At 41.1% G+C, this 24,053-nt stretch overlaps 1 protein-coding gene across 3 annotated transcripts in view; it reads left to right on the top strand.

Moving 5' to 3' along the window:
- Nucleotides 1–442: 442 nt before the first annotated feature.
- Nucleotides 443–24,053, top strand: part of LOC139764467 (molecular chaperone MKKS-like) — a 91,078-nt gene continuing 67,467 nt past the window's right edge. For all 3 annotated transcript variants that reach the window (XM_071691020.1, XM_071691019.1, XM_071691017.1), the window contains exon 1: nucleotides 443–476. The gene's annotated coding sequence lies outside the window, so the exon portion shown is untranslated. The remainder of the gene's footprint in view (nucleotides 477–24,053) is intronic.

Here is a 24,053-nt window from a genome sequence, read left to right as displayed (position 1 = left end):
ATTCTTTCTGGATCCATAAATGCCTCATGCAAATCCTTGTTTCTTTTTGATATTTCTAACAAATTCTTCAAAGAAACCTGGCTCACACATACTCTTCTGCTCCTTTCCAATCTAGTGCTCTGTGCATGCCATCCCTCTTTCACTCGCCACTTTTCTTTACAACTTGTCAAGTGCTGTCAGCAGTCTCATACCTCCATTATTTAGACATTTACTTTTGTCTCCCTGTAAGGTATACATTTTGAAAGATATTTATTTTAGTTACTTTGTAGATTCACTGATACACAGCCTTACATAAGTGTCCCAAATTTTTAGGCATGAAGATTCAATTGGGTCGAGCAAGGGAGTTCTTGAGACGTAATATGGTGATGATTGTCATGGTGCCAATCCTTGTTGGTGTACATTATGGCTGGCAGAAATTACAGGATATTGAAATGTTCGTCCCCAAGCAACAGCGTAGGGACCTTCCCATTATTCAGGTAAGCATCAGTTTTTGACTTGTTGATTGTACATATATACATAATACATATGCAGGTATAACCACAAAGAAACGGGAGATATGAAGTGTCAAATGCTTTTGTATGAATACACCATCAGGGCTGAATAGAGATAAAGAGAACCATAATATGATATACCAGCTGCCACTGGGCAAGGCAGGCGAATTGATTAACAAACAGGTGAACGGATTAAGGCACAGGTTACCTTTAATGACCTTAGCTCTCTCAGGTTAACCTATGTTCTGGCAAAGATATTTAAGCTTTTTTTTCTCTTATAAAGTTTTCTAATTTCTATAAACCAACATTGATATTCTGCCATGTTTGAATAGAGATGATTTAACAATATCTATATCCATTACTGAGTTATAGTATACTATAACTTTAATATTACTTCATTAAATAGCAAAGTCTGCCTCTAAGAAGTTGGACTCCTTTAAGTGCCAAAATAACAGTTGCTTCCTGTGTACAGAGGGTTGATTTGTCCTTGTATGGAGTACTGTTCTCACATCCGGGATGATTCTAGCTCTGCATCCTTACTTGACAGAGTTGAGTCGAAAGTGACCCAACTTATAAAGTCTCCCAGGCTAACTTTAAAACTTGAGAGAGTCTTGGAGAGTGTTTAGTGAAAGGCTTGCAGAAGATGAAATGTAGCAAAGCAGCTTGAATGGATGGTATTGCTGTTGAGTTTATTAAGAAAGAGGATGACTCTTGGTGATTGGTTGTTAAGGATATTTAGTGTATGTATGGATCTTGGTGAGGTGCCTCAGGATTGGCAGAATGCATGTATAGTGCCACTGTATAAAGGCAAGGGGGATAAAGATTAGTGTGAAATTACATTGGTATAAGGTTGTTAGGCTACTTTTCCTTCAGACACCCATTTTTGCCTTCCCATGTAATATTCTCTCTTTCCACACATTCTTTAGCACTCACAGAACCTTCACTTCCTCCCCACACTGTGACTCACCTCTGCTGCCATGGTATCATTCACTGCCAAGTGCACTCCCAGATATCTAAGACACTTCAAAGCCTACAATTTTTCTCCATTCAAACTTACATCCCAACTAACTTGTCCTTCAGTCCTGCTGAACCTAATAACCATGCTTTTATTCACATTCACCCTGAAAATTTTCCTTTCACACACTTTTCCAAACTCAGTCGCCAACTTCTGCTGTTTCTCTTTCAAATCAACAACTGGTGTTGTATCATCGGCAAACAACTGACTAACTTCTATTTCATCCCCAACAGACTGCATACTCACCCCTCTTTCCAAAGCTCTTGCAGCATTTACCTACCTAACCACCCTATCCATAAACAAATTGAATAACCATGGTGACATCAAACACCCCTGCCTCAGACCAGCCTTCACTGAGAACCATTCTCTCTCCTTTCTTACACCCATGATAAAAACTTCTCTGCTTCTAGCATATATTATTAAGACCGTCCGCAAAGCTTTTCTATCAACTGTATGCCTTCTCCAGATCAATAAATGCAACAAACTAATCCATCTGTTTTTGTAAGTATTTCTCACATACATTTTTCAAAGCAAAGACCAGAGCCACACATCCTCTACCACACTGCTTTTCCCCAATTTATTTCTCTGTACAGGTCTTCAACTCTCAATCAGTATTCACCCATACAACTTACCAGGTATACTTAACAAACTTATACCTCTGTAGTTTGAACACCCACCTTTATCCCCTTTGCCTTTATACAGTGGCACTATACATGCATTCCTCCATTCCTCAGTCACTTCAACATGATCCATACATGCAATGAATATCCTTTCCAACCAGTCAACAACACTGTCACCCCCTTTCTTGATAAATTCAACAGCAGTACCATCCACTTTCACTGCCCTGCTACATTTCAACCTCTACAAGGCTTTTACCATCTCTTCTGTCTTCAACAAACCACTCTTCATGACTCTCAGTTCGCATATCACCCCAACCAAAACACCCCCGTATCTGCCACTCTTATTAACAAACACTTTTAGCAATCCTTCAGAATACTCCATCACTATCTGTTATCACTTCCCCTTTTGCATTCTTTACCATTGATCCCATTTGTTCTCTTCTTTCGCATATTATTTACCTCCTTCCAAAACATCTTTTTATTTTCCATAAAGTTTAATGATTCTCTCTCACTTCAACTCTCACTTGCCCTCTTTTTCAACCCCTGCACCTTCCTCCTGACCTCCTGCTTTCTCTTATACATCTCCCAATCATTTGCACTCCTTCCCTATAAGTACAACCCAAATGTTCCTCTTTTCTCTTTCATTAGCAACCTTACTTCTTCATCCCACCGCTCACTACCCTTTCTATTTTGCTCACACTCCACCTTTTGCATGCCACATGCATCTCTTGCACATGCCATCGCTGCTTTCCTAGATACCTCCCATTCCTCACCCTCTCCCCTCATTTCATTTGCTCTCACCTTTGTCCATTTACACTCAGTCACTCCTGGTATTTCTTCACACAAGTCTCTTTTCCAAGCTTGCTTACTCTCATCAATCTCTCTCCTACATTGTTTCCTCTTTTTTGAAAACCCCTTCAAAGCTTCTCTCTCACCTCCGCAAGATAGTGATTATACATCCCACCAGTTGCCCCTGTCAGCACATTTGCATCCAAATGTCTATTTTACACACCTATCAACTAATATGTCGTATAATAACGCCAGTTGACCATCTCTCCTTCTCACATTCATATACTTGTGTTTATCTCTCTTTTTATACCAGGTATTCCCAATCACCAGTCTTTTCAGCACACAACTCCACAAGCTCTTCACTATTTCCGTTCATAACATTGAATACCCCATGCATACCAGTTATACCCTCAACTGCCACATTACATACCTTCAAACTGAAATCACCCATCACTAACACCCAGTCTCATACACCAAAGCAGCTGACACACTCACTCAACTGTTCCCAAAACACTTGCCTCTCATGATCTTTCTTCTCATGCCCAGGTGCATAGGCACCAATAATCATCTATCACTCACCATCTACTTTCAGTTTTACCAATAGCATTCTATAATTTGATTCCTTACTCTCAATCACAGAATCTCACAACTCCAGTTTCAGGAGTAGTGCTACTCCTTCATTAGCAATTACCCTTTCACCAACCCCCAACTTCACTTCCAAGACCTCCCCAAACCATTCTAACCTTTACCCTTGAGCTTCATTTCACCCAAAGCCAGAACATCCAGGTTTCTTTCCTCACACTTACTTCTTATCTCTTCTTTCTTTTCATCTTGGTTACATCCACACACATTCAGAAACCCCAGTCTGAGCCTTTGAGGAGGATGAGCACTCCCCCCTTGGCTCCTCTTTCTGTTTCCTCTTATAAAAATTGAATTACAATACAAGAAGGGCAGGGTTTTTAGCCCCCAGCCCTGCCCTCTTTAGTTGCCTTTTATAACACACAGGGAATACAGAGGTGGAATTCTTCCTTCCCGACCTGTCTGTTTTCCTGGTGCTACCTCACTGATGCAGGGGGTGGTAATGCTGTTTCCTGTGGGCTGGAGTGGCCCCGGAAATGGATGAAGGCTAGCGAGTATGAATATTTACATGGGCATATATGTAAATGGCTGTGTATTTGTATGTATATGTGTATGTGTTGACGTATGTGTATTTATATGTATGTGTACGTGTATCAGCATTTATGTACATATGTGTGTATGTGAATGGATGGCCCATTCTTTGTCTGTTTTCTGGTGCTATCTCTGACACAGGAAACGTTGATCAAGTATTATAATAAGAATGATGAATAGATAAAATATATTTATTTTATATTATACTTGATCGCCATTTCCAGCATCAGTGAGGTGGTGCCAGGAAACAGATGAAAAATTACCTAACCACTCATATACACACATATATATTCATAAACACCCATACACTTACATATACATACACATACAAATACATATTTACACATGTACATATTCATACTTGCTTGCCTTCAATCCATTCTTGGCGCCACCCTGCCTCACAGGAAACAGCATCGCTGACCCCCACTTCAGTAAGGTAGTGCCATGAAAACAGACTAAAAAGGCCACATTCATTTGCACTCAATCTCTAGCAGTCATGTGTAATACACTGAAATCACAGCTCCCTATCCACATCCAGGCCCCAGAGACCTTGCCATGGTTTACCCCAGACGTTTCACATGCCCTGGTTCAGTCCATTGACAGCACATCGACCCTGGTATACCACATTCCAGTTCACTCTACTCCTTGCATGCTACTCACTCTCCTGTATGTTCATGACCCGATCACTCACAATCTTTTTCATTTCATCCTTCCACCTACAATTTGGTCCCCACTTCTTGTTCCTTCCACCTCAGACACATATCCTCTATGTCAATCTTTTCTTACTCATTCTCTCCATATGTCCAAACCATTTCAACACACCCTCTTCTGCTTTCTCAACCACACTCATTTTATTACCACACATCTCTCTTACCCTTTCATTACTTACCCAGACACACCACACATTGTCCTTAAATTTCATTTCCAAAACATCCAACATCCTCCGTACAACCCTATCTGTCGCACATGCCTGGGAACCATATGATATTGTTGGAACTACTGTTCAAACATATCCATTTTTGCTTTCTGAGATAATGTTCTCTCCTACCACACATTCTTCATCACTCCCAGAATCTTTGCCCCCCTCCCCCACCCTGTGACTTACTTCTGCTTCCTGGTTCCATTCATTGCCTAGTCCACTCCCAGATATCTAAATCACTTCACTTCCTCCAACCTTTCTCCATTCAAACTTACATCCCAATTAACTTGTCCCTCAACCCTACTGAACCCTAATAACCTTGCTCTTATTCACATTTACTCTCAACTCCCCTTTCACACACTTTTCCAAATTCAGTCACCAACTTCTGCATTTTCTCACTTGAATGATCCACCAGTGTTGTATCATCAGCGAACAATAATTCACTCACTTCCCATGCCCTTTTATCCCCAACAGACTGCATACTTGCCCCTCTCTCAAAAACTCTCTCATTTACCCGAACATCCTCTTTTGGCCCACTTCTCTGTTCCTTCTTTTGAAAAATTAAAAATGAGAGGGGAGGATGTTCAGCCTCCCTGCTTCCTCCCCTTTTAGTTGCCTTTTATGACACAGGGAAAACGTGGGAAGTGTTATTTCTCCACTATCCCCGGGGATATATATATATATATATATTTTTTTTTTGCTTTGTATATATATATATATATATATATATATATATTTTTTTTTTTTCATACTATTCGCCATTTCCCGCGTTAGCGAGGTAGCGTTAAGAACAGAGGACTGGGCCTTTGAGGGAATAACCTCACCTGGCCCCCTTCTCTGTTCCTTCTTTTGGAAAATTAAAAAAAAATGAGGGTATATATATATATATATATATATATATATATATATATATATATATATATATATATATATACATACATATACATATATATACATATATATACATATATATATATTTTAGGGAGAACAAAAAGATGTTCTGGAAGGAGGCAAACAAAGTGCGCAAGACAAGATATATATATATATATATATATATATATATATATATATATATATATATATATATATATATATATATATATACTTTTTTTTTTGCATTGTATATATATATATATATATATATATATATATATATATATATATATATATATATATATATATATATATTTTTCATACTATTCGCCATTTCCCGCGATAGCGAAGTAGCGTTAAGAACAGAGGACTGGGCCTTTGAGGGAATATCCTCACCTGGCCCTCTTCTCTGTTCCTTCTTTTGGAAAATTAAAAAAAAAAAACGAGAGGGGAGGATTTCCAGCCCCCTGCTCCATTCCCTTTTAGTTGCCTTCTACGACACACAGGGAATACGTGGGAAGTATTCTTTCTCCCCTATCCCCAGGGAAATATATATATATATATATATATATATATATATATATATATATATATATATCTTGTTCTGACCAACAGCTCCATCTATTCCAAGATGGAACAGCTACAGCCAGTTTGAAAGAAGGATGAGTTGCCTGAAATGGACAGTTGATGAAAAGTGGCGTTGATGCTTCATCCTTGGGCTTTATGCAGGTATAGCTATCAACTGATGGGCATCTTCCCACCATATTAAGTTCTAAGGACTTCATCAGGTTCTAATAATCTTGTTTTTAGGTGAGATAAAACAGATACACAGAATGAAGAATAGGCAGTGCTAGGTGAAGACCCTTACTGGAAAAACAATCACTCTTGAAGTAGAACCTTCAGACACAATTGAAAATGTGAAGGAAAATAGTGAAATTGGAGAAAAATGTAGCTTAGACATTGAAGCTTATTGATACAGTGGTTAAATTGATGAGAACTGCTATTGACGTTTGTGTAAATAAATTATACATTTCCTTTTTTCCATAGCCAGAGGTTTAACCATTATGTGACATTCATTTTTTTCATTCATTTCAAGCTAGAAGTTTCAGTTTTCTAAATTGTTTCTTACATTTCTCATATGTATATATATGTATGTGTGTGTGTGTGTATATGTGCGTATGTATGTGTATGTGTGTGTATGTGTATATGTATATATATATATATGTATATTATCCATGGGGATAGGGGTGAGAGAATACTTCCCACGTGTTCCTCGCGTGTCGTAGAAAGCGACTAGAGAGGACGGGAGCGGGGGGCCAGAAATCCTCCCCTCCTTGTATTAACTTTCTAAAATGGGAAACAGAAGAAGGAGTCACGCGGGGAGTGCTCATCCTCCTCGAAGGCTCAGAGTGGGGTGCCTAAATGTGTGTGGATGTAACCAAGATGTGAAAAAAGGAGAGATAGGTAGTATGTTTGAGGAAAGGAACCTGGATGTTTTGGCTCTGAGTGAAACGAAGCTCAAGGGTAAAGGGGAAGAGTGGTTTGGGAATGTCTGGTGAGTAAACTCAGGGGTTAGTGAGAGGACAAGAGCAAGGGAAGGAGTAGCAATACTCCTGAAACAGGAGTTGTGGGAGTATGTGATAGAGTGTAAGAAAGTAAATTCTCGATTAATATGGGTAAAACTGAAAGTTGATGGAGAGAGGTGGGTGATTATTGGAGCATATGCACCTGGGCATGAGAAGAAAGATCAAGAGAGGCAAGTGTTTTGGGAGCAGCTGAATGAGTGTGTTAGTGGTTTTGATGCACGAGACCAGGTTATAGTGATGGGTGATTTGAATGCAAAGGTGAGTAATGTGGCATTTGAGGGAATAATTGGTATACATGGGGTGTTCAGTGTTGTAAATGAAAATGGTGAAGAGCTTGTAGATTTATGTGCTGAAAAAGGACTGATGATTGGGAATACCTGGTTTAAAAAGCGAGATATACATAAGTATACTTATGTAAGTAGGAGAGATGGCCAGAGAGCATTATTGGATTACGTGTTAATTGACAGGCGTGCGAAAGAGAGACTTTTGGATGTTAATGTGCTGAGAGGTGCAACTGGAGGGATGTCTGATCATTATCTTGTGGAGGCTAAGGTGAAGATTTGTATGGGTTTTCAGAAAAGAAGAGTGAATGTTGGGGTGAAGAGGGTGGTGAGAGTAAGTGAGCTTGAGAAGGAGACCTGTGTGAGGAAGTACCAGGAGAGACTGAGTACAGAATGGAAAAAGGTGAGAACAATGGAAGCAAGGGGAGTGGGGGAGGAATGGGATGTATTTAGGGAATCAGTGATGGATTGCGCAAAAGATGCTTGTGGCATGAGAAGAGTGGGAGGTGGGTTGATTAGAAAGGGTAGTGAGTGGTGGGATGAAGAAGTAAGAGTATTAGTGAAAGAGAAGAGAGAGGCATTTGGACGATTTTTGCAGGGAAAAAATGCAATTGAGTGGGAGATGTATAAAAGAAAGAGACAGGAGGTCAAGAGAAAGGTGCAAGAGGTGAAAAAAAGGGCAAATGAGAGTTGGGGTGAGAGAGTATCATTAAATTTTAGGGAGAATAAAAAGATGTTCTGGAAGGAGGTAAATAAAGTGCGTAAGACAAGGGAGCAAATGGGAACTTCAGTGAAGGGCGCAAATGGGGAGGTGATAACAAGTAGTGGTGATGTGAGAAGGAGATGGAGTGAGTATTTTGAAGGTTTGCTGAATGTGTTTGATGATAGAGTGGCAGATATAGGGTGTTTTGGTCGAGGTGGTGTGCAAAGTGAGAGGGTTAGGGAAAATGATTTGGTAAACAGAGAAGAGGTAGTGAAAGCTTTGCGGAAGATGAAAGCCAGCAAGGCAGCAGGTTTGGATGGTATTGCAGTGGAATTTATTAAAAAAGGGGGTGACTGTATTGTTGACTGGTTGGTAAGGTTATTTAATGTATGTATGACTCATGGTGAGGTGCCTGAGGATTGGCGGAATGCGTGCATAGTGCCATTGTACAAAGGCAAAGGGGATAAGAGTGAGTGCTCAAATTACAGAGGTATAAGTTTGTTGAGTATTCCTGGTAAATTATATGGGAGGGTATTGATTGAGAGGGTGAAGGCATGTACAGAGCATCAGATTGGGGAAGAGTAGTGTGGTTTCAGAAGTGGTAGAGGATGTGTGGATCAGGTGTTTGCTTTGAAGAATGTATGTGAGAAATACTTAGAAAAGCAAATGGATTTGTATGTAGCATTTATGGATCTGGAGAAGGCATATGATAGAGTTGATAGAGATGCTCTGTGGAAGGTATTAAGAATATATGGTGTGGGAGGAAAGTTGTTAGAAGCAGTGAAAAGTTTTTATCGAGGATGTAAGGCATGTGTACGTGTAGGAAGAGAGGAAAGTGATTGGTTCTCAGTGAATGTAGGTTTGCGGCAGGGGTGTGTGATGTCTCCATGGTTGTTTAATTTGTTTATGGATGGGGTTGTTAGGGAGGTAAATGCAAGAGTTTTGGAAAGAGGGGCAAGTATGAAGTCTGTTGGGGATGAGAGAGCTTGGGAAGTGAGTCAGTTGTTGTTCGCTGATGATACAGCGCTGGTGGCTGATTCATGTGAGAAACTGCAGAAGCTGGTGACTGAGTTTGGTAAAGTGTGTGGAAGAAGAAAGTTAAGAGTAAATGTGAATAAGAGCAAGGTTATTAGGTACAGTAGGGTTGAGGGTCAAGTCAATTGGGAGGTGAGTTTGAATGGAGAAAAACTGGAGGAAGTGAAGTGTTTTAGATATCTGGGAGTGGATCTGGCAGCGGATGGAACCATGGAAGCGGAAGTGGATCATAGGGTGGGGGAGGGGGCGAAAATTCTGGGGGCCTTGAAGAATGTGTGGAAGTCGAGAACATTATCTCGGAAAGCAAAAATGGGTATGTTTGAAGGAATAGTGGTTCCAACAATGTTGTATGGTTGCGAGGCGTGGACTATGGATAGAGTTGTGCGCAGGAGGATGGATGTGCTGGAAATGAGATGTTTGAGGACAATGTGTGGTGTGAGGTGGTTTGATCGAGTGAGTAACGTAAGGGTAAGAGAGATGTGTGGAAATAAAAAGAGCGTGGTTGAGAGAGCAGAAGAGGGTGTTTTGAAGTGGTTTGGGCACATGGAGAGGATGACTGAGGAAAGATTGACCAAGAGGATATATGAGTCAGAGGTGGAGGGAGCAAGGAGGAGAGGGAGACCAAATTGGAGGTGGAAAGATGGAGTGAAAAAGATTTTGTGTGATCGGGGCCTGAACATGCAGGAGGGTGAAAGGAGGGCAAGGAATAGAGTGAATTGGAGCGATGTGGTATACCGGGGTTGACGTGCTGTCAGTGGATTGAATCAAGGCATGTGAAGCGTCTGGGGTAAACCATGGAAAGCTGTGTAGGTATGTATATTTGCGTGTGTGGACGTATGTATATACATGTATATGGGGGGGGTTGGGCCATTTCTTTCGTCTGTTTCCTTGCGCTACCTCGCAAACGCGGGAGACAGCGACAAAGTATAAAAAAAAAATATATATATATATATATATATATATATATATATATATATATATATATATATATATATATATATCTTTCAAACTATTTGCTATTTCCCGTGTTAGCGAGTTAGCATAAAGAACAGAGGTCTGGGCCTTTGAGGTAATATCCTCACCTGGCCCCCTTCTCTGTTCCCTCTTTTGGAAAATTAAAAAAAAAAACGAGAGGGGAGGATTTCCAGCCCCCCACTCCCTCCCCTTTTAGTCGCCTTGTACGACACGCAGGGAATACGTGGGAAGTATTCTTTCTTCCCTATCCCCAGGGATATATATATATATATATATATATATATATATATTTTTTTTTTTTTTTTTGTCGCTGTCTCCCGCGTTTGCGAGGTGGCGCAAGGAAACAGACGAAAGAAATGGCCCAACCCACCCCCATACACATGCCTTGATTCAATCCACTGACAGCACGTCAACCCCGGTATACTACATCGATCCAATTCACTCTATTCTTTGCCCTCCTTTCACCCTCCTGCATGTTCAGGCCCCGATCACACAAAATCTTTTTCACTCCATCTTTCCACCTCCAATTTGGTCTCCCTCTTCTCCTCGTTCCCTCCACCTCCGACACATATATCCTCTTGGTCAATCTTTCCTCACTCATTCTCTCCATGTGACCAAACCATTTCAAAACACCCTCTTCTGCTCTCTCAACCACGCTCTTTTTATTTCCACACATCTCTCTTACCCTTACGTTACCTACTTGATCAAACCACCTCACACCACACATTGTCCTCAAACATCTCATTTCCAGCACATCCATCCTCCTGCGCACAACTCTATCCATAGTCCACGCCTCGCAACAATACAACATTGTTGGAACCACTATTCCTTCAAACATACCCATTTTTGCTTTCCGAGATAATGTTCTCGACTTCCACACATTCTTCAAGGCTCCCAGAATTTTCGCCCCCTCCCCCACCCTATGATCCACTTCCGCTTCCATGGTTCCATCCGCTGCCAGATCCACTCCCAGATATCTAAAACACTTCACTTCCTCCAGTTTTTCTCCATTCAAACTCACCTCCCAACTGAATTGACCATCAACCCTACTGTACCTAATAACCTTGCTCTTATTCACATTTACTCTTAACTTTCTTCTTTCACACACTTTACCAAACTCAGTCGCCAGCTTCTGCAGTTTCTCACATGAATCAGCCACCAGCGCTGTATCATCAGCGAACAACAACTGACTCACTTCCCAAGCTCTCTCATCCCCAACAGACTGCATACTTGCCCCTCTTTCCAAAACTCGTGCATTCACCTCCCTAACAACCCCATCCATAAACAAATTAAACAACCATGGAGACATCCCACACCCCTGCCGCAAACCTACATTCACTGAAAACCAATCACTTTCCTCTCTTCCTACACGTACACATGCCTTACATCCTCGATAAAAACTTTTCACTGCTTCTAACAACTTGCCTCCCACACCATATATTCTTAATACCTTCCACAGATCATCTCTATCAACTCTATCATATGCCTTCTCCAGATCCATAAATGCTACATACAAATCCATTTGCTTTTCTAAGTATTTCTCACATACATTCTTCAAAGCAAACACCTGATCCACACATCCTCTACCACTTCTGAAACCACACTGCTCTTCCCCAATCTGATGGTCTGTACATGCCTTTACCCTCTCAATCAATACCCTCCCATATAATTTGCCAGGAATACTCAACAAACTTATACCTCTGTAATTTGAGCACTCACTCTTATCCCCTTTGCCTTTATACAATGGCACTATGCACGCATTCCGCCAATCCTCAGGCACCTCACCATGAGTCATACATACATTAAATAACCTTACCAACCGGTCAACAATACAGTCACCCCCTTTTTTAATAAATTCCACTGCAATACCATCCAAACCTATATATATATATATATATATATATATATATATATATATATATATATATATATATATGTATGTATATATATATATTATTATTATTTTATTATACTTTGTCGCTGTCTCCCGCGTTTGCGAGGTAGCACAAGGAAACAGACGAAAGAAATGACCCAACCCCCCCCACACACATGTACATACATACGTCCACACACGCAAATATACATATCTACACAGCTTTCCATGGTTTACCCCAGACGCTTCACATGCCTTGATTCAATCCACTGACAGCACGTCAACCCCGGTATACCACATCGCTCCAATTCACTCTATTCCTTGCCCTCCTTTCACCCTCCTGCATGTTCAGGCCCCGATCACACAAAATCATTTTCACTCCATCTTTCCACCTCCAATTTGGTCTCCCTCTTCTCCTCGTTCCCTCCACCTCCGACACATATATCCTCTTGGTCAATCTTTCCTCACTCATTCTCTCCATGTGCCCAAACCACTTCAAAACACCCTCTTCTGCTCTCTCAACCACGCTCTTTTTATTTCCACACATCTCTCTTACCCTTACGTTACTCACTCGATCAAACCACCTCACACCACACATTGTCCTCAAACATCTCATTTCCAGCACATCCATCCTCCTGCGCACAACTCTATCCATAGCCCACGCCTCGCAACCATACAACATTGTTGGAACCACTATTCCTTCAAACATACCCATTTTTGCTTTCCGAGATAATGTTCTCGACTTCCACACATTCTTCAAGGCCCCCAGAATTTTCGCCCCCTCCCCCACCCTATGATCCACTTCCGCTTCCATGGTTCCATCTGCTGCCAGATCCACTCCCAGATATCTAAAACACTTCACTTCCTCCAGTTTTTCTCCATTCAAACTCACCTCCCAATTGACTTGACCCTCAACCCTACTGTACCTAATAACCTTGCTCTTATTCACATTTACTCTTAACTTTCTTCTTTCACACACTTTACCAAACTCAGTCACCAGCTTCTGCAGTTTCTCACATGAATCAGCCACCAGTGCTGTATCATCAGCGAACAACAACTGACTCACTTCCCAAGCTCTCTCATCCCCAACAGACTTCATACTTGCCCCTCTTTCCAAAACTCTTGCATTTACCTCCCTAACAACCCCATCCATAAACAAATTAAACAACCATGGAGACATCACACACCCCTGCCGCAAACCTACATTCACTGAGAACCAATCACTTTCCTCTCTTCCTACACGTACACATGCCTTACATCCTCGATAAAAACTTTTCACTGCTTCTAATGGGGAGGTGATAACAAGTAGCGGTGATGTGAGAAGGAGATGGAATGAGTATTTTGAAGGTTTGTTGAATGTGTCTGATGACAGAGTGGCAGATATAGGGTGTTTTGGTCGAGGTGGTGTGCAAAGTGAGAGGGTTAGGGAAAATGATTTGGTAAACAGAGAGGAGGTAGTAAAAGCTTTGCGGAAGATGAAAGCCGGCAAGGCAGCAGGTTTGGATGGTATTGCAGTGGAATTTATTAAGAAAGGGGGTGACTGTATTGTTGACTGGTTGGTAAGGTTATTTAATGTATGTATGACTCATGGTGAGGTGCCTGAGGATTGGCGGAATGCGTGCATAGTGCCATTGTACAAAGGCAAAGGGGATAAGAGTGAGTGCTCAAATTACAGAGGTATAAGTTTGTTGAGTATTCCTGGTAAATTATATGGGAGGGTATTGATTGAGAGGGTGAAGGCATGTACAGAGCATCAGATTGGGGAAGAGCAGTGCGGTTTCAGAAGTGGTAGAGGATGTGTGGATCAGGTGTTTGCTTTGAAGAATGTATGTGAGAAATACTTAGAAAAGCAAATGGATTTGTATGTAGCATTTATGGATCTGGAGAAGGCATATGATAGAGTTGATAGAGATGCTCTGTGGAAGGTATTAAGAATATATGGTGTGGGAGGCAAGTTGTTAGAAGCAGTGAAAAGTTTTTATCGAGGATGTAAGGCATGTGTACGTGTAGGAAGAGAGGAAAGTGATTGGTTCTCAGTGAATGTAGGTTTGCGGCAGGGGTGTGTGATGTCTCCATGGTTGTTTAATTTGTTTATGGATGGGGTTGTAAAGGAGGTAAATGCAAGAGTCCTGGAAAGAGGGGCAAGTATGAAGTCTGTTGGGGATGAGAGAGCTTGGGAAGTGAGTCAATTGTTGTTCGCTGATGATACAGCGCTGGTGGCTGATTCATGTGAGAAACTGCAGAAGCTGGTGACTGAGTTTGGTAAAGTGTGTGGAAGAAGAAAGTTGAGAGTAAATGTGAATAAGAGCAAGGTTATTAGGTACAGTAGGGGTGAGGGTCAAGTCAATTGGGAGGTGAGTTTGAATGGAGAAAAACTGGAGGAAGTGAAGTGTTTTAGATATCTGGGAGTGGATCTGTCAGCGGATGGAACCATGGAAGCGGAAGTGGATCATAGAGTGGGGGAGGGGGCGAAAATTTTGGGAGCCTTGAAAAATGTGTGGAAGTCGAGAACATTATCTCGGAAAGCAAAAATGGGTATGTTTGAGGGAATAGTGGTTCCAACAATGCTGTATGGTTGCGAGGCGTGGGCTATGGATAGAGATGTGCGCAGGAGGATGGATGTGCTGGAAATGAGATGTTTGAGGACAATGTGTGGTGTGAGGTGGTTTGATCGAGTAAGTAACGTAAGGGTAAGAGAGATGTGTGGAAATAAAAAGAGCGTGGTCGAGAGAGCAGAAGAGGGTGTTTTGAAATGGTTTGGGCACATGGAGAGAATGAGTGAGGAGAGATTGACCAAGAGGATATATGTGTCGGAGGTGGAGGGAACGAGGAGAAGAGGGAGACCAAATTGGAGGTGGAAAGATGGAGTGAAAAAGATTTTGTGTGATCGGGGCCTGAACATGCAGGAGGGTGAAAGGAGGGCAAGAAATAGAGTGAATTGGAGTCATGTGGTATACAGGGGTTGACGTGCTGTCAGTGGATTGAAGCAAGGCATGTGAAGCGTCTGGGGTAAACCATGGAAAGCTGTGTAGGTATGTATATTTGCGTGTCTGGACGTGTGTATGTACATGTGTATGGGGGGGGGGGGTTGGGCCATTTCTTTCGTCTGTTTCCTTGCGCTACCTCGCAAACGCGGGAGACAGCGACAAAGTATAAAAAAAAAAAAAAAAAAAAAAAAAAAAAAAAAATATATATATATATATATTCATAGTCGAGAACATTATCTCGGAAAGCAAAAATGGGTATGTTTGAAGGAATAGTGGTTCCAACAATGTTGTATGGTTGCGAGGCGTGGGCTATGGATAGAGTTGTGCGCAGGAGGATGGATGTGCTGGAAATGAGATGTTTGAGGACAATGAGTGGTGTGAGGTGGTTTGATCGAGTAAGTAACGTAAGGGTAAGAGAGATGTGTGGAAATAAAAAGAGCGTGGTTGAGAGAGCAGAAGAGGGTGTTTTGAAATGGTTTGGGCACATGGAGAGAATGAGTGAGGAAAGATTGACCAAGAGGATATATGTGTCGGAGGTGGAGGGAACGAGAAGAGGGAGACCAAATTGGAGGTGGAAAGATGGAGTGAAAAAGATTTTGTGTGATCGGGGCCTGAACATGCAGGAGGGTGAAAGGAGGGCAAGGAATAGAGTGAATTGGAGCGATGTGGTATACAGGGGTTGACGTGCTGTCAGTGGAGTGAATCAAGGCATGTGAAGCGTCTGGGGTAAACCATGGAAAGCTGTGTAGGTATGTATATTTGCGTGTGTGGACGTGTGTATGTACATGTGTATGGGGGGGGGGGTTGGGCCATTTCTTTCGTCTGTTTCCTTGCGCTACCTCGCAAACGCGGGAGACAGCGACAAAGTATAAAAAAAAGAAAAAAAAAATATATATATATATATATATATATATATATATATATATATATATATATATATATATATATATATATATATTATCCCTGGGGATAAGGGATTAAGAATACTTCCTACGTATTCCCTGCGTGTCGTAGAAGGCGACTAAAAGGGGAGGGAGCGGGGGGCTGGAAATCCTCCCCTCTCGTTTTTTTTTTAAATTTTCCAAAAGAAGGAACAGAGGGGGCCAGGTGAGGATATTCCAAAAAAGGCCCAGTCCTCTGTTCTTAACGCTACCTCGCTAACACGGGAAATGGCGAATAGTTTAAAAGAAAAAAAAAAGAAGATATATATATATATATATACATATATATATATATATATATATATATATATATATATATATATATGGGGGTGGGTTGGGCCATTTATTTCGTCTGTTTCCTTGCGCTACCTCGCAAACATGGGAGAGAGCGACAGAGCAAAATATTAATAAAATGTATATATGTAAATTTATATTTATTTTGCTTTGTTGCTGTCTCCCGCGTTTGCAAGGTAGCACAAGGAAACAGACGAAAGAAATGGCCCAACCCACCATCCTACACATGTATATACATAGACGTCCACACACACAAATATACATACCCATACATCTCAGTGTACACATATATATACACACACAGACACATATATATATATATATATATATATATACACATGCACACAATTCACACTGTCTGCCTTTAATCATTCCCATCGCCACCTTGCCACACATGGAATAACATCCCCCTCCCCCTTCATGTGTGCGAGGTAGCGCTAGGAAAAGACAACAAAGGCCCCATTCGTTCACACTCAGTCTCTAGCTGTCATGCAATAATTTATATATTTATATATTTATTTATTTAAATATATATATATATATATATATATATATATATATATATATGGATTTGTATGTAGCATTTATGGATCTGGAGAAGGCATATGATAGAGTTGATAGAGATGCTCTGTGGAAGGTATTAAGAATATATGGTGTGGGAGGCAAGTTGTTAGAAGCAGTGAAAAGGTTTTATCGAGGATGTAAAGCATGTGTACGTGTAGGAAGAGAGGAAAGTGATTGGTTCTCATTGAATGTAGGTTTGCGGCAGGGGTGTGTGATGTCTCCATGGTTGTTTAATATGTTTATGGATGGGGTTGTTAGGGAGGTGAATGCAAGAGTTTTGGAAAGAGGGGTAGGAATGAAGTCTGTTGGGGATGAGAGAGCTTGAGAAGTGAGTCAGTTGTTGTTCGCTGATGATACAGCGCTGGTGGCTGATTCATGTGAGAAACTGCAGAAGCTGGTGACTGAGTTTGGTAAAGTGTGTGAAAGAAGAAAGTTAAGAGTAAATGTGAATAAGAGCAAGGTTATTAGGTACAGTAGGGTTGAGGGTCAAGTCCATTGGGAGGTAAGTTTGAATGGAGAAAAACTGGAGGAAGTGAAGTGTTTTAGATATCTGGGAGTGGATCTGGCAGCGGATGGAACCATGGAAGCGGAAGTGGATCATAGGGTGGGGGAGGGGGCGAAAATCCTGGGAGCCTTGAAGAATGTGTGGAAGTCGAGAACATTATCTCGGAAAGCAAAAATGGCTATGTTTGAAGGAATAGTGTTTCCAACAATGTTGTATGGTTGCGAGGCGTGTGCTATGGATAGAGTTGTGCACAGGGGGATGGATGTGCTGGAAATGAGATGTTTGAGGACAATGTGTGGTGTGAGGTAGTTTGATCGAGTAAGTAACGTAAGGGTAAGAGAGATGTGTGGAAATAAAAAGAGCGTGGTTGAGAGAGCAGAAGAGGGTGTTTTGAAATGGTTACATGGAGAGAATGAGTGAGGAAAGATTGACCAAGAGGATATATGTGTCGGAGGTGGAGGGAACGAGGAGAAGAGGGAGACCAAATTGGAAGTGGAAAGATGGAGTGAAAAAGATTTTGTGTGATCGGGGCCTGAACATGCAGGAGGGTGAAAGGAGGGCAAGGAATAGAGTGAATTGGAGCGATGTGGTATACCGGGGTTGACGTGCTGTCAGTGTATTGAATCAAGGCATGTGAAGCGTCTGGGGTAAACCATGGAAAGCTGTGTAGGTATGTATATTTGTGTGTGTGGACGTAAGTATGTACTTGTGTGTGGGGGGGGGGTTGGGCCATTTCTTTCGTCTGTTTCCTTGCGCTACCTCGCAAACGCGGGAGACAGCGACAAAGTATAATAAAATAATAATAATATATATATATACATATATATATATATATATATATATATATATATATATATATATATATATATATATATATATATATAGGTTTGGATGGTATGTATAGGTTTGGATGGCATGTATATACATGTGTATGGGGGTGGGTTGGGCCATTTCTTTCGTCTGTTTCCTTGCGCTACCTTGCAAACGCGGGAGACAGCGACAAAGCAAAAAAAGAAAAAAAAAATATATATATATATATATATTTATTTTGCTTTGTCGCTGTCTCCCGCGTTTGTGAGGTAGCGCAAGGAAACAGACGAAAGAAATGGCCCAACCCACCCCCATACACAATGTACACACACACACGCCCACACACGCAAATATACATACCTATACATCTCAATGTACACATATATATACACACACAGACATATACATATATACCCATGCAAACAATTCACACTGTCTGCCCCTATTCATTCCCATCGCCACCTCGCCACACATGGAATACCATCCCCCTCCCCCCTTCATGTGTGTGAGGTAGCACTAGGAAAAGACAACAAAGGCCCCATTCGTTCACACTCAGTCTCCAGCTGTCACACAATAATGCCCGAAACCACAGCTCCCTTTCCACATCCAGGCCCCACACAACTTTCCATGGTTTACCCCAGACGCTTCACATGCCCTGATTCAATCCACTGACAGCACGTCAACCCTGGTATACCACATCGATCCAATTCACTCTATTCCTTGCCCGCCTTTCACCCTCCTGCATGTTCAGGCCCCGATCACACAAAATCTTTTTCACTCCATCTTCTCACCTCCAGTTTGGTCTCCCACTTCTCCTCGTTCCCTCCACCTCCGACACATATATCCTCTTAGTCAATCTTTCCTCACTGGTTCTCTCCATGTGCCCAAACCATTTCAAAACACCCTCTTCTGCTCTCTCAACCACGCTCTTTTCATTTCCACACATCTCTCTTACCCTTACATTACTTACTCGATCAAACCACCTCACACCACACATTGTCCTCAAACATCTCATTTCCAGCACATCCACCCACCTGTGCACAACTCTATCCATAGCCCACGCCTCGCAACCATACAACATTGTTGGAACCACTATTCCTTCAAACATACCCATTTTTGCTTTCCGAGATAATGTTCTCGACTTCCACACATATATATTATTGTAAATGGAAATGGTGAAGAGCTTGTAGATTTATGTGCTGAAAAAGGACTGGTGATTGGGAATACCTGGTTTAAAAAGCGAGATATACATAAGTGTACTTATGTAAGTAGGAGAGATGGCCAGAGAGCGTTATTGGATCACGTGTTAATTGACAGGCGCGCGAAAGAGAGACTTTTGGATGTTAATGTGCTGAGAGGTGCAACTGGAGGGATGTCTGAACATTATCTTGTGGAGGCGAAAGTGAAGATTTGTACGGGTTTTCAGAAAAGAAGAGAGAATGTTGGGGTGAAGAGGGTGGTGAGAGTAAGTGAGCTTGGGAAGGAGAATTGTGTGAGGAAGTACCAGGAGAGACTGAGTACAGAATGGAAAAAGGTGAGAACAAAGGAGGTAAGGGGAGTGGGGGAGGAATGGGATGTATTTAGGGAAGCAGTGATGGCTTGCGCAAAAGATGCTTGTGGCATGAGAAGCGTGGGAGGTGGGTTGATTAGAAAGGGTAGTGAGTGGTGGGATGAAGAAGGAAGATTATTAGTGAAAGAGAAGAGAGAGGCATTTGGACGATTTTTGCAGGGAAAAAATGCAAATGAGTGGGAGATGTATAAAAGAAAGAGACAGGAGGTCAAGAGAAAGGTGCAAGAGGTGAAAAAGAGGGCAAATGAGAGTTGGGGTGAGAGAGTATCATTAAATTTTAGGGAGAATAAAAAGATGTTCTGGAAGGAGGTAAATAAAGTGCGTAAGACAAGGGAGCAAATGGGAACTTCAGTGAAGGGGGCTAATGGGGAGGTGATAACAAGTAGTGGTGGTGTGAGAAGGAGATGGAGTGAGTATTTTGAAGGTTTGTTGAATGTATTTGATGATAGAGTGGCAGATATAGGGTGTTTTGGTCGAGGTGGTGTGCAAAGTGAGAGGGTTAGGGAAAATGATTTGGTAAACAGAGAAGAGGTAGTAAAAGCTTTGCGGAAGATGAAAGCTGGCAAGGCAGCAGGTTTGGATGGTATTGTAGTGGAATTTATTAAAAAAGGGGGTGAGTATATTGCTCACTGGTTGGTAAGGTTATTTAATGTATGTATGACTCATGATGAGGTGCCTGAGGATTGGCAGAATGCTTGCATAGTGCCATTGTACAAAGGCAAAGGGGATAAGAGTGAGTGCTCAAATTACAGAGGTATAAGCTTGTTGAGTATTCCTGGTAAAGTATATGGAAGGGTATTGATTGAGAGGGTGAAGGCATGTACAGAGCATCAGATTGGGGAAGAGCAGTGTGGTTTCAGAAGTGGTAGAGGATGTGTGGATCAGGTGTTTGCTTTGAAGAATGTATGTGAGAAATACTTAGAAAAGCAAATGGATTTGTATGTAGCATTTATGGATCTGGAGAAGGCATATGATAGAGTTGATAGAGGTGCTCTGTGGAAGGTACTATTTAATGTATGTATGATTCATGGTGAGGTGCCTGAGGATTGGTGGAATGCTTGCATATTGCCATTGTACAAAGGCAAAGGGGATAAGAGTAAGTGCCCAAATTACAGAGGTATAAGCTTGTTGAGTATTCCTGGTAAAGTATATGGAAGGGTATTGATTGAGAGGGTGAAGGCATATACAGAGCATCAGATTGGGGAAGAGCAGTGTGGTTTCAGAAGTGGTAGAGGATGTGTGGATCAGGTGTTTGCTTTAAAGAATGTATGTGAGAAATACTTAGAAAAGCAAATGGATTTGTATGTAGCATTTATGGATCTGGAGAAGGCATATGATAGAGTTGATAGAGATGCTCTGTGGAAGGTACTAAGAACATATGGTGTGGGAAGCAAGTTGTTAGAAGCAGTGAAAAGTTTTTATCGAAGATGTAAGGCATGTGTACGTGTAGGAAGAGAGGAAAGTGATTGGTTCTCAGTGAATGTAGGTTTGCGGCAGGGGTGTGTGATGTCTCCATGGTTGTTTAATTTGTTTATGGATGGGGTTGTTAGGGAGGTGAATGCAAGAGTTTTGGAAAGAGGGGCAAGTATGCAGTCTGTTGGGGATGAGAGAGCTTGGGTAGTGAGTCAGTTGTTGTTCGCTGATGATACAGCGCTGGTGGCTGATTCATGTGAGAAACTGCAGAAGCTGATGACTGAGTTTGGTAAAGTGTGTGAAAGAGGAAAGTTAAGAGTAAATGTGAATAAGAGCAAGGTTATTAGGTACAGTAGGGTTGAGGGTCAAGTCAATTGGGAGATAAGTTTGAACGGAGAAAAACTGGAGGAAATAAAGTGGTTTAGATATCTGGGAGTGGATCTGGCAGCGGATGGAACCATGGAAGCAGAAGTGAATCATAGGGTGGGGGAGGGGGCGAAAATCCTGGGAGCGTTGAAGAATGTGTGGAAGTCAAGAACATTATCTTGAAAAGCAAAAATGGCTATGTTTGAAGGAATAGTGGTTTCAACAATGTTGTATGGTTGCGAGGCGTGGGCTATGGATAGAGTTGTGCGCAGGAGGGTGGATGTGCTGGAAATGGGATGTTTGAGGACAATATGTGGTGTGAGGTGGTTTGATAGAGTAAGTAATGTAAGGGTAAGAGAGATGTGTGGAAATAAAAAGAGCGTGGTTGAGAGAGCAGAAGAGGGTGTTTTGAAATGGTTTGGGCACATGGAGAGAATGAGTGAGGAAAGATTGACCAAGAGGATATATGTGTCGGAGGTGGAGGGAACGAGGAGAAGAGGGAGACCAAATTGGAGGTGGAAAGATGGAGTGAAAAAGATTTTGTGTGATCGGGGCCTGAACATGCAGGAGGGTGAAAGGAGGGCAAGAAATAGAGTGAATTGGAGTCATGTGGTATACAGGGGTTGACGTGCTGTCAGTGGATTGAAGCAAGGCATGTGAAGCGTCTGGGGTAAACCATGGAAAGCTGTGTAGGTATGTATATTTGCGTGTCTGGATGTGTGTATGTGCATGTGTATGGGGGGGGGGGGTTGGGCCATTTCTTTCGTCTGTTTCCTTGCGCTACCTCGCAAACGCGGGAGACAGCGACAAAGTATAAAAAAAAAAAAAAAAAAAAAAAAAAAAAGGCAGACAGTGTGAACTGTGTGCATATTATTTACAGCATGAGCTTTATGTGGAAGAAAAGGATGATGATATTGAAGTTTATAACATCAAGCATTATTTTACAGTTTTGTCTAAATACAGAAGACACTATGGTAACCAAAAAGTAGTTTTTCTCAAAAAGCACTTGGCTCCTAAATCAGCTGCATATTTAACAAGTGACTGATTTATAAAAATAGATAGATTTGTAATAAAATACTGCACAAATGAATAATGATTCTGTCATGTGACTGCAATTTGGTGTAAGCAAAAACATTGCCCTAGGATCAAAACAGATCAATATGGAAAAAAAAAAATAGAGGTCATTTATGATGCAATGAACTTAACATACGTTTGTCAAGAAATAGAAAAGTATTTCAGAATTTAATGGGCTACAAAAGTTACAAAATCTACACCAACATAATCAAAGAGGTAAATAAATCTGTAATAAAAAATACCTAAGTGGGTGTTACTGGACTCCACTTGCAAGTGGTTACACCACAAAAAAGAAACCACTGGTGAGGCTGTATCATCATCAATGCACAGAAAGGACTACAGTCTCATCCAGGAACTTATCACTCCAGTGGAGTCCTTAATTTCCTTGTCCCTACATAGAGGGCACCCTCAAAGCCGTAGGAGCCCCATTAAAGGGGTCCTTGGGTTGTATAACAAGACAAGGGAATTTCTGCTTATGCAAATACAAAACAGAAAACTGTATTCTACCTTAACATTAATGTTATGAGCAAATTACAGACAATAAAAGACAAGGCCTGATGGAAGTGTTACTGTTTGCCAACTCTGAACACCCAGAAAAAATCTACAAGAGCCGGTATACTCAAATTCTAGTACACATTTATTTCCCTGGCAGTTGAAGCCCACCATAACTCATGTCCTACACAGTATAAACAATTGGAAACAAATTCTATTCTAGCAAGACAAATCAAAGAACCTAAGTGTGTTAATTTGATTATTAATTAGAACACTTAAATACTATGTAATTCAGGTTTAATAATTAAATGGGCTTCTAAATCTTTGTAATAAAAAATACTGTCATGACAAAAAATAAAGATAACCTTAACTTACTGGTATTACAGAGAAGTATTTCCTTTTAAAACTCACACTTTCACTGTCACATTACAATTATTATCATTATCATCACAAACATTTATAATATTGCTATACAAGATTACTGTGATAAAAAAATCTACAATATGTAAAATTATAAAATACTGATATGATTAATATTTTTTTTTTTTAAAGAAGGAACAGAGAAGGGGCCACGTGAGGATATTCTCTCAAAGGCCCAGTCCGCTATTCTTAATGCTACCTCGCTAATGCGGGAAATGGCGAATAGTATAAAAGAAAAAAGAATATATATATATATATATATATATATATATATATATATATATATA

The sequence above is a fragment of the Panulirus ornatus genome, chromosome 50, assembly GCF_036320965.1.
Source record: "Panulirus ornatus isolate Po-2019 chromosome 50, ASM3632096v1, whole genome shotgun sequence".
NCBI classification, from domain to species: Eukaryota; Metazoa; Arthropoda; class Malacostraca; order Decapoda; family Palinuridae; genus Panulirus; species Panulirus ornatus.
Note: the sequence above shows the minus strand (reverse complement) of the source record. Positions and strands in the feature narration are given on the sequence as shown.